Source organism: Papaver somniferum, chromosome 9 (assembly GCF_003573695.1).
Source record: "Papaver somniferum cultivar HN1 chromosome 9, ASM357369v1, whole genome shotgun sequence".
Taxonomy (NCBI): Eukaryota; Viridiplantae; Streptophyta; class Magnoliopsida; order Ranunculales; family Papaveraceae; genus Papaver; species Papaver somniferum.
In genome coordinates this window covers 10,591,497-10,602,822 of record NC_039366.1, presented here as the reverse complement: position 1 = coordinate 10,602,822, position 11,326 = coordinate 10,591,497, and the positions used below count along the sequence as shown (strand labels likewise).

Sequence of the window (11,326 nt, the reverse complement as noted above, 5' to 3'; positions counted from 1 at the left end):
TATACTTAGCTTGATGAGGGTTGTTCCCCTAGCACTCCTTCGTGCCTCAACGTGATTTTCTCACTGCCTCAGTTTCTTTCGCGCTCTTTTTATATTCGCATGATCTTTACATGTCTTATTTGCTTCCTAAGTAAGGTCTTATTTGCTTCCCCCACATAGAGAACTTAATGGACTTATGGTCGCCTTGGGTAGGGTCTTCCACCTGTTGGGCGACGAAATCTCAGTTCCATGCGCTCGCAAAATCTCAGTTCCATGCGCTCTTGCGAGCCATTGGTCATCGATATCGCCTTAACCGTGTTAGTAATTTTACCTCCCCAGGTTGTATTTACGACAATATACCAGGCCTTAGATACTCCCGTGAGTAAGAAGCCCCAACACATCGTCGTCTTTGACACAATCCAGCTCCCTAATGGTGGGTGCCGTCCATTTATATTCCCCCTGAATTGCCGGCCCTTTCAAGGAGGTCACCTCTAACCATTTCATTTGGGATCCTCCCTGTTAGAGTATTGTTCGGTCAAAATCGCAAGCGTTGCTATCTCAAGCTTGTTTGTCAAGTTTAATTGCCAAAAATAAAACAGTGGCATAATCTGTTTCTCAACTCATTACACTAGAAATCACAATGACAGCATAGGAAAAACAACTAACCAAAAATACATTCATAAATAGGAAACAGTATACTGTTCAAACAATGCAAGTTTGTTGGCCAGGTAACATCTGTTAGAAGTTTGTCTTTCCAGTGGGTATACTGACCTCCCACTGTTCATTGACAAACCCGTACTTATAACTATTTTTCCTTCACGTTCCTCAAACACACATTGTACTTATCAAACGCACATAAAATAAGCCCTTAAACATTAGAACAATAGACAGAAACTGATACCAACATTAGAACAGAAACTAAAAGAATCGCAGAATCAGATGAAACCAATACAAATTATAGATTTTGTTAAACATCAACATCCCATCATTGTATTCATCAAACACACACAAATCTATAAAAATAATACCAATTTGACAGAACATTAACATCCCATGATTAGTTATTCCTCTTGCTTCATAGTATCTCTTCGAATCTCAACTTTTTATTCATCAAACACACACAAATCTATAAAAACAATACCAATTTGACAGAACATTAACATCCCATGATTAGTTATTCCTCTTGCTTCATAGTATCTCTTCGAATCTGAACTTTTTATTCTAAACAACAAACAGATAGCAGGACACATAAGAAAATGGTCACCAAAGACATACATAAAGGATCAGGTCTTCATTCTATCACTTCGATTACGCTAAACCTGGACTTGTCCTAAACAAAGAAACACCAAAACGAATTGAATTAAATATAAATACAGATCTGAATGAAATTAGTAAGTCAATTGATAAAAATTACAACTTACCAAGTGAATCATGGGTGTAGAACTTTATCTTCTCAGCCCACTTGGTGTAGTTAACGTTCGGTCCCCAGCCTTTGGTGTCACCAACAATCCATGTCCTTCCATGAACGCCATTTGGAACCATGATCAACACCATTGAAATAGAGAACAACACATACATCATCATCTTCATCCTTGTAGAGATCATTTGCAGTAGTAGTTGTTAAAGATAACTAAACTATTTGCTTGTTATAATAGATCTGGTTTTCTGATGAATTTGTTTCTTTCATTTCTCAACACTGACGATGGAGGCGCAAGAAGAAGACTATACTAGTTAGACATCTGCCCGTTAATTTGGGTATAAAATTATTTTAGGGTTACCATTTGATACAACGGCTGAGATGTTATCTATTGCTGACCGTAGTGCTGACCTACTTCTTGCTTACAAACGGCTGGGATATGTGGTTGATATGCACGTGTCGGACTGGGAACAAGTCATATATGTTGGATGAGATAGGCACGGCCAAACCAAGAGAGGAATAGAACAAGTCTAGGCACGATAGGGGTAAGATGGGAACTTTCTGCTTTTTCGAAAACAAGAAAAAACCCTAGCCTCTTATATCTCCAATCTCTTTTTCATCTAAAACCCTAAAACAAAAATCAACAACATAAAAACCATCAGGAGACACAAACACAAGAAATTGAAAAACCTAGAAAAAAATCCCAATGGAAGAAGTTGTAAATCCGGCTGATTTAAATGATATCTTAGTGAAAGAAAAAGTTTGCAGGAATCCAAAGAAGAACTTGGATTTGAGATTACTCAGAATTTTGAAACTAAGAAGAAGGAACTTGAAGTTAAACTAATGGAATTGTAAGATGAAATGAAGAAAGATATAGATAAGGTTAAAGTTGAAGTGGAATAGAAGGTGGAGATTAAAGAGTTGGAGAAACAATTTTTTTATGAAATGAAGTCAGATTTGCAAGATGAAATTAACTACAACAGGTTTACTTGTTGGAATTGATGAAATATGCTAAACGGAGAAAAGGCTATACTGAAGCTTTAGAGTCTCAGCAGCTGTTGAAAGTGGAATTGGATTTCGGAAGAAAGAAAATGAAAGAAATTGTTGAAGAGAAGGATGCAATTGAGAGAACTAAGATGAAGTTCAAGAGTTTAAGAATGAATTGGGTGCGCTTGAATTGTCGGTTTCTCATCTTGAGAAGTGTTACAAATTTAGATCAAATGGACGCTAACAAGCATCTGAAATTAGAGGTTGGTCTTTGCATGATGATCTCAGAAGAGTTGCCGAGAAGAGTGAAATAATAAAGGAACTTGAGTATAAAGTGAAGGAATTAAGCAAAATTAATGTTCGGGTTCGCTTTCTGTTGAAATGAAAGAGTTGGAAACTCGATATGAAATGTTGATTACAAAGAAGTCATTGCTAGAGCAGAAATTGGTTGAAGTGGAAAAGGGAAACCAATGTTGGACTTCAAAGATGAAGTCTGCTGAGATATGAATGCTGAGTAGGCTCTGTTGATGTTAAAGGATTCTGCACAAGTAATGTGTGACGAAGAAAAGGAAGCAATTGTTGATTCAGATATGGATATGTTGCAAATCGAGGAAGATTTCCAACCATTTGCATCTGAGTACGAAAGTATTAAGAAGGATTTGAAGAATTCTAACATTTGGGAAGAAACATCTCAGTAGATTGAGAAGCTGAACAAGTCTCCTAAGAGGAATTCTGACATTTGAGCATTAGTGTCTTCTGCGACCATTATCCTTGTGCGATTTACATTACAAGAGGAAATTAAATTGCTTATATTTTTTACAATGTTTAGTGCAACAGTTGTGACTGAAATCTATTGTCTACCAATAGCATCAAATATCTATTGTTTGTGTTATGTCTTGGTGATGTTGTTAGTACACGTTGATGTGTATCTTTTGACTGAAATCCTTATGATGTTAAGCTGTGACTATACTGATTGAAGACATATAAACTGAAACTAGAGTAGTTTGTTTTGGTACATTCATGAAAAATGGGGACTAGGTAATACGGGTTAGGTTATACGTAAATTAGAGATCCCAAGAGAATAAAACTGGTAGATGCTGTATATAATCATGTGTGTGGTGGATAAGCTAGTCTTCGAAGTTTAGTCGTGTTCTTCATCAAAGCCAGGTTTCAACTCAAGACTAACATTTCTAAGGCTTTAAGCATATGCATACCTAGTAGTATCAACTAATTCAACATACCAGAAATGAAACGAAGATAGGATATCTAGGAGTATCAAATCACTAATTCAACATACAAGAAATGAAAAGAAAATAGGTTTCAGTAAAATTTGATCAAGAACTGTCCTACTAGTGTGTGCTTTGAGTCGAGGGTCCAAGAAATGTGTGGGTAAAATACCTGATGGCCACGTGTCAGCGTCTTAAGGGATGAACATCTGATGAGGGTATAAGGTAGGAGCACCGAATCATCCTCCAAAAGGTAGTTTTGTCTCAATCGAGGCAACTGCACCAGCGCCACATGAATGACGCGTGTAGATAAAGATCTAATATACTCAGACGGTCAAGTATAAAAAGCAAGACCACATTTAATGAAGGATAAGAACAAGACGTGGTAGTTCCGCATCGTGATGAGAGACTCGACGATCCATACTACGACCCAGAGCACCAGGTTCTCCATAGAAGGCCAGCACGATCCAGGAGAGGGCGTGACAACTCGGAGGGAGAACCCAGCGAGCCATCGTGAGAAGTAGTGTGGATGTCATCCCGAGGAAACTAGAGCGAGGGAAGACAGCCCACCGAGTTCGGACGACCACACCACCACGAGTTTAGTTAGCCTATAAATACCAGTCCATGTACCAGGAGACGGACGACTTATGTAACATTTTAGATGGTCTTTATACAGAGAATTCCTGAGAGAGATCTAGATAGAGAAATCTAGAAGTCTGTAACACTTTCAAGGGTAAGACTTTATAATCAATAAGAAGACATCTTCTTCTCCGTGGATGTAGGTATCCATGGCCGAACCACGATATATGCTTGTGTTCATCTTTACTTTTCACGCTATTTACATCTTTTTCATCTTTGATCTTGTACGTTTAAGTAGTTTTTAGTCTTTAATTTCACCTGGGTGTAGTAGTCAGAAAATATGCAACTACATTTTGGCGCTAGAAACAGGGAGGTATGAAGATATAATCTACCTCCTGAGCAACAACACTATAGTATTCACTATCTCCATAAGAGATGTTTCTGTTAAGATGAATGAGTAGAACACGGACTCAAACTCGATCTTCACGATCTGGGTAGTCTAGAAGAACCTCAGGATTAACAGATCTGTGACTTTAATGAAGTTTTTTAAAAAGATTTTTTCGTTATTATAAAGATTCTTTCATCTTCCCCAAGAAACTCAGCAGAGTTGTAGATCGGAGTAAACATGGAGTTTCAAACACTTCGGTGCTCAAACGATCTCCTCCATGAAAGAGTTGGGAAGATTTGCAAGTCAATAAATTACATAAGGAAGAAATCACCTTATGAGAGTTGAAAAGACAATTTTTTCGTGATGTTCATCATCAAACTCAACAAAGTCCAAGATCTCCTTCTTAAGAAGCTATGTCTAAGTCAATGGGAAGGATTAATGAGTACATAATCGTTCATCAAACTCCAAGTTTGTTTAGAATCAAAAGATGATAAGATATGTTTCCTAGAATGGGAAAACGAACTCAATCATCCTAATAAGATTTTTTTCCTAAAAAAGGGAGGTGTAATGATGGAGTTATTTACTCGAAAAGAGAGGACTGGAAAAACATCTTTCCCTCTGTCATCAATACCTCACGCTTGAAAGGAATGTTTTGACATTATCATATGTTTCTAAAAATTTACTGCAAAGTCTCCCTGTACTAAACTGTCTAGTCTGAACTATAGCTCAGTAATTGCACGTGACCTGCAAACTTAGAGTCCCACTTTTCTAGAGAAAAGATAAATTAAGTGTCATTGCATATGTTGCAGGGAAGGTAATGGTTACGAGACGATGCGTTCGTGCGAGCCAAGGTTAAAATGGTGGAGCCCAAACAGAAGGACTCGACGATATAGAGCAAGGAGAAGCTCTGGTCCCAGGCGAGGGACAACCCGATGACCGATATCGGGAAGGACTGACTGACAATTCTAGCTCCGAAGGCGAGGGAAACCCCTTCGACAAGAATGATGATATCCATCTTACTCAACCAGGAGGGTTGAACCACTTTCCAAGGCGAGTATCTAGCTCCGAGATCAAGAAGAGTAATCCTTCTGGCCTCGCCGAAGCTAACATTGCTATAGCCGCCATCCTGAAAGCTCAAGAGGCTCGGGATGAAAGAATGGTAAAAATCGAAAGGTAAAACAAGAAGTTAGAACGGAGGAACCGCAGACTAAGACGAAAGGCAAAGAAGAAGATGTCACTCTCTACTATTGAGGAAATTCCGGAGGAAGAAATCCCCCTTGAACATTTGGAAGATGATAAAAGAATTGATATCCCAGACACCTCTAACGAGGAAACAACAGATCGCTTCCCCAAGGGAAATCGAGGTATACTCGATCACGAGGGAAGTCCCTCCGAAGGTTCATCAGATGTTGACCCAAAACATCGGCGAGATAAAAAACGAACTGACGAAGTAAAAACTACCTGTGAGGCCGAGAACCTCACAGTTACCAACCCTAGTCGAGGAGGGACTCGAGGTCAACTCATTCCAAGATTGTGTCATACATTGAGCAGTCATATGATGACTCGGGGCGGTCAAGGCGTCACTACATTGAACCCTCTTTCTCACCCGAGAGAGCTGTGGGAAGAAGAAAGAAGGTCGAAACGAGGCAAAGTGACGACGAGCTCCAAGCACGAGTCAACAGGCTCAAAGCCATGTGTAGAGAAAAAGCAGGAAAACCGGAGAACCATAAATTAGCGGTAGTCTTGCGAGAAGCAGGACAATCACCCCTTTGTGAAAATCTACTGAGATTACCATTTCCAAGGAAAGGCTCTTTGCCAACGTTTGCATCCCCATTCACTGGAACAGGAGACGCACTTGAGCACTTAAGGACTTATCGCATGACACTCACCCAACGGGACCATTATGATGTGGTGTTGTGCAATTTTTTTCCTGCTAGCCTAAAAGATGAAGCCCTATTATGGTACAACAATCTGCCCAATGGCTCAGTTCAGTCATTTGACCATCTATCTGAGCTATTTTTGGAGACGTACATTCACTACAGTCGAATCCGACCTGAATTTGACGCGTTGTTCCAATTCTCGAGAGGGCCGAACGAGTCACTCCGTTCCTTGGTCACACGATGGAGGAATCTATGCGCCGAGATTGGAAAGGTCCCCGAAGAATATGCAATCTTGGGCTTTAAAAACAGTCTTAGTAAGACAAACCCACTCTTTGTCCGTATGCATGAGGGCATGCCAAAGAATCTGGGAAAACTAAGAGTAATCCAAGAAGACTAAGTTTCCTTGGAGGAACTCCAAGATGGAACTTATGACAAAATGGTTAAAGGAACCAACAGAGGAGCCAACGAGGTAGAACCACAAAACCTTCCATCCCAAGGAGCAGGGCGACCCAATGGTGGACCAACCCAGTTCGATAAACATCGGACTGGAGGATGAAAAGGAAGAGATCAGACCCAGCAAAAGAAGGAGAAGTTTATAGACGCTGTCTATACGAAGCTTAACACACCAATCTCAGAGATCCTCAAGAAGATCGATTAGCCGCCCAGTGATTCAAGATATTTTATGTGCAATCATTCAACTTCGATGGATTTGTGACTGAATTGATCAGACAGATCAATCTTTTCGTTCCTCGTTGTTGTTTTTTTAAAATAAGATTCAATATAGTGCCAAATTCTTCTTTAACAGATGCCCTAGTAAAGAAATTGGAGATTTCATAAATAAATAATCTGGGCTATGATCCATTTTAGTTTCAACATGAGAAGATTGATACACCGGCAGATCCAAGGTAATTAGAATGTGTCTCCTTGTTTCCATTCCTATGAACATATGAATCAAATCTGTCTCATTTATTAAGTTTGTTGTTTCTCTTTTGATTAATTGAACTCGGCTACTACGACTATCTGAACAATACAAAATCTACCCTAGAAGATTTGAAATCTAAATCAATATTTATGACCGTTGGATCATCTATATCTTGTCTATATAAGTATAATATTTGTCTGATGCCCTAAAAACACATCCGCCGCCTGCACATCTATTCTTATTCATTTTTCTTCCTCAGATCCCAAAACTTCAGGCGACAAGAATTGCATCTGTGTAGATGATGGATTCTTGAGGAACATATTCATCACTCGTCGATACTAAAACCATTCTTACTCTCATTATTCGTTTGATACTTACGGAAGAAGAAGATGATGATGATGATGAAACCCTCATCTTCTTTGTATATCCAACTGACACAATGATTTTTCCTCTCAAAGCTAAGATTTCTTTTTTCATGGTAAACACTTCATTTTTTTTTTTTTTTTATCTTTTTTGTTAATTTTCGTTTCTTGTCTTTTGTTTGATTTCAGTCTCGTAAATTTAAATTTCTGTGTGCAGATTCTCCGTGGATCTCTTCCAATTTTAGCTTCACTCAATTGTGGTAAACAATTTTTTTTGTTAGTTTGTTTTCAAGATATATAGTTTTGATTACTTTTCTGTTGTTTGATTTTGGATTCATAATTTCTTTTTCTGTGTGCAGCAAAATGGGCAATTGAATCCGCAGGTCTTTGTTCTGATAAAGTATCATCCGAGGAATCTCCATGAGTCTCTTCTGCACTGCTCCCGTTAAATATAATTGAAATAGATCTATTACATACTTCTAGGCTGATTAGTAACGATGACTCTCATTGATAAGCTGCTCCAAAAGCAACCAATATGGTGGTCATGGTATAGAAAGAGTTGCAGTACCTGTATTATCATTTTTTGTGGTAAGGGTTTGACAAAATTGTTTAGAAACATAAGAAGATGTTTGGACTCCTATTCTTGTCGCTTCAGAGTACCTCCCTGCATGTACTTGAAAGCTACTAGTATAGTGAGAACAATTGAAACACCTGTCTAATTTCACCCTACATACCCTCTCTGGGTCGGACGCAAATGTAATTGCATTACTTGAATCGAATCACTTTTCGTTTCGTTTTGGTGAGTAATGTACAAATTTCTGAAACCATATGCCAACCATCTAGGAATCAAATTAATCTTTTGTACATGTTTAGTTTACTATACCATCTTATTATTTAAGTCGAATCCAAATAGAAATGATGATTATTAAAGAGGTGGAAACACCATTCAGCATTGAAACTTGTCGGACATTGATACATCCATGTCAACATTTTGTTTGCAATCAAACGGACCAACACAAGAGATTAACAAGAAGTAATTCGGAGGACTGAATTTATAATCATCACCGGGATAAATTCTTGGGATCGATTCCATGACTTTGGATCTCTTTGAGTTTCCCATGAATTAACAGGTTAATTTGGTATTCATTTTTCTTGTCGCAAATTACACAAACATCATTTGTCACGGGCCTAGAATCCATGTCGGGATGATGCTCTGCCTCGCATCTCAAGGGCCATTTAGGGTTCCAATATAACGTGTTAGGGTTCAGTAAAGTTATCTTCTAAAAATTACTTCAAAAACTAGAACCAGTTACGGCGGCGTCCGTTAATCATCTTATGAAGCTTGGTTTGGATTCTCAAGCTAAACGAAGCTTTAGAAATCATCATCAGTAAAGCTATTACTAAATTGGGTTAGATGATGTGTTGTGTTCATGACGCAATTCACCTTTCAAACTCGAATTTGGGTTATATGATGTGTTCACGAAGTTTTTCACCACTTCAGTTAAAAGAGGATATACACCCCTAATGAGGTGGATCTGGATGTGGAGTAAGGGGGTGGATGCTATTGATGTTGCTCAACATACCAAATGGGATAGCTGAATACAATAGAAGCTCAATTGTTCAAGATGAGCCGGAGATCTTGCGGCGGATTCATTATGATAGGGTTTAGAAAACTAATTGCAACAAACTGAGATTTAAGACCAGCTAAGACGGGTTAGCCGGTTAGGTAATCTCAAAAATTAGTATCTTAGAGAAAAAAATTAAGAGAATACAAATTAAAGAAATTTAATTTGAACAACAAAGTGAAGTAGATGTCGTTATGAAAATTAATTTTTACACTGTAATTCTTCGATTCTTTATTGCCGTGACATGGAGAAACTCCATTCAGAGAAAGACTGGTAGCTTCTAACCAGCCTTTCAATTTCTCTCACTTTTCAGATTAATTTTTGTCCACGAGGTATCGCTGGTGATGATGAGCTTCTCCAAGTTCGGTGTCCTTAATTACTCGGTTCTAGGTGATTTTCACTTCATAATTGATGAAGGTAACAACTGCAGTTTTGAGATAACCGAGAGGAGATATCATCATGCTAATAGATTCTGTAGTTGATGATGCGCATCTTCCATGATATTGTTTGGTTGCTTCCATTAACAAATAATCATAGATGACATTTGAGAGTTTAGGTCATGATTTAAAACTGTTATTAGCACAAAGATGCAGCAATAATCAAAGGAAGTTTCCGTCAGTGGCTACCGGCTGAGGTTTTGAAGCCAAGAAGAACAATATGATGGTTGATTTGTCTAAGAGAAGTTATTCTACCGGCTGCTAGATGATCATTACATATGGAAAATGAGTATATCTTTGTTTTCTTTTAATGGTCTACTGTATGTAATTAGAGCTACCTGAAATAAAGTTGTAAAACTATTATTTGCACAGGCCACTTAATCCTCTTACTTGACCATATTGAATTTTTGATTAGTTTTTACGATCATTGCATAGAAATCTCTAATCACTCTATCAATTACGAAATTGAAGAGAATACAAATTAAGAAATTTAATTTGAACAGCAAAGAAAAGTAGATCTCATTATGATCTTTTTTTTTTCCATAATACATGGTTAATTTCATAAATTTATTACTTAGATTTCATGCTTCGAATCAACAGATTTGAGGTTGATGAGAGGAGAAATAATAATGCTAATAGATTTTGTTGTTGATGATGATTTTGTTCTCCAAAAACCAAGTTTTTCTTCCTCTCTCAAAATGACACAGAAACTTTTGTAAATTTATATACATTAACCACTAGTCATTAACATTAATCACTGATGAGTATTATTAACAATTAATTATTAGTATTAACCATTAATACTAAAAGGGTAATTTTGCCTTTACCAAAAATACTTGGTTAAGGGACTTTCAGATTTACTATCCAGTGACCCGGTTTTGTCTTTATTTGATATGTCCTAAAAGATTCCCGTATGCCCTAAAACATGGTTCAAAATGGTACATCATCGCAGATATTGCATTTGACCCATTACGCATTAAAGTAACTTAACCCTTGTTAAAACTATGGAACGCACCCAAGTACCTAGTCCTCTTCATCATCTGCTACGCATGCAATTGGATGTTGAAATAATTCATATTTTCTTTAGGGCGTGGAACTGAACTCAGTACATAAATCAAATATGATCCCTGCCAAGAGAACGTGTCATGCAGTTGTGACTAAGTAGAACAATCTTGATCACACGAGAAAAAAGTTGCAAGCCGATGGTACACAATTGAAGGTTTTTACATTATTAAAGTAACCTTACTATGGTTATAACTCAAGCCTTGGAACTCAACCATGCACAGTTATAAAATCTTATTATCCCTCTATTCACATCTTCACTGCTCCCAAAATATTGTTTAACTTCTACCGCTTATCTTGATTTTTTGAGTGAACTAGCACGAGTAGTAGTAGGAGGAGGTAAAAAAGTTGCTTATCTTTACATATCCTCTCTTTAGATTTCCACCTTAATTTGGTTTCCATGAGAGGTCAACAGTTCCCTAGTCCCACTTTTCAGTCCAACTTTCACACAAAGCTCTCAAA

The 11,326-nt window shown here is 37.8% G+C and overlaps 2 long non-coding RNA genes across 2 annotated transcripts; one reads left to right on the top strand and one right to left on the bottom strand.

The window, feature by feature from the left end:
* Positions 1-914: 914 nt before the first annotated feature.
* Positions 915-1,725, bottom strand: LOC113308776. The gene is made up of 2 exons (XR_003340055.1): positions 1,401-1,725; positions 915-1,309 (listed from the first exon to the last, which is right to left on the bottom strand). It is a non-coding gene; the product is annotated as an uncharacterized LOC113308776 (long non-coding RNA).
* A 5,886-nt stretch (positions 1,726-7,611) lies between these two features.
* On the top strand, positions 7,612-8,567 carry LOC113309596. The gene is made up of 3 exons (XR_003340682.1): positions 7,612-7,856; positions 7,958-8,000; positions 8,100-8,567. It is a non-coding gene; the product is annotated as an uncharacterized LOC113309596 (long non-coding RNA).
* The last annotated feature ends 2,759 nt before the right edge of the window (positions 8,568-11,326 follow it).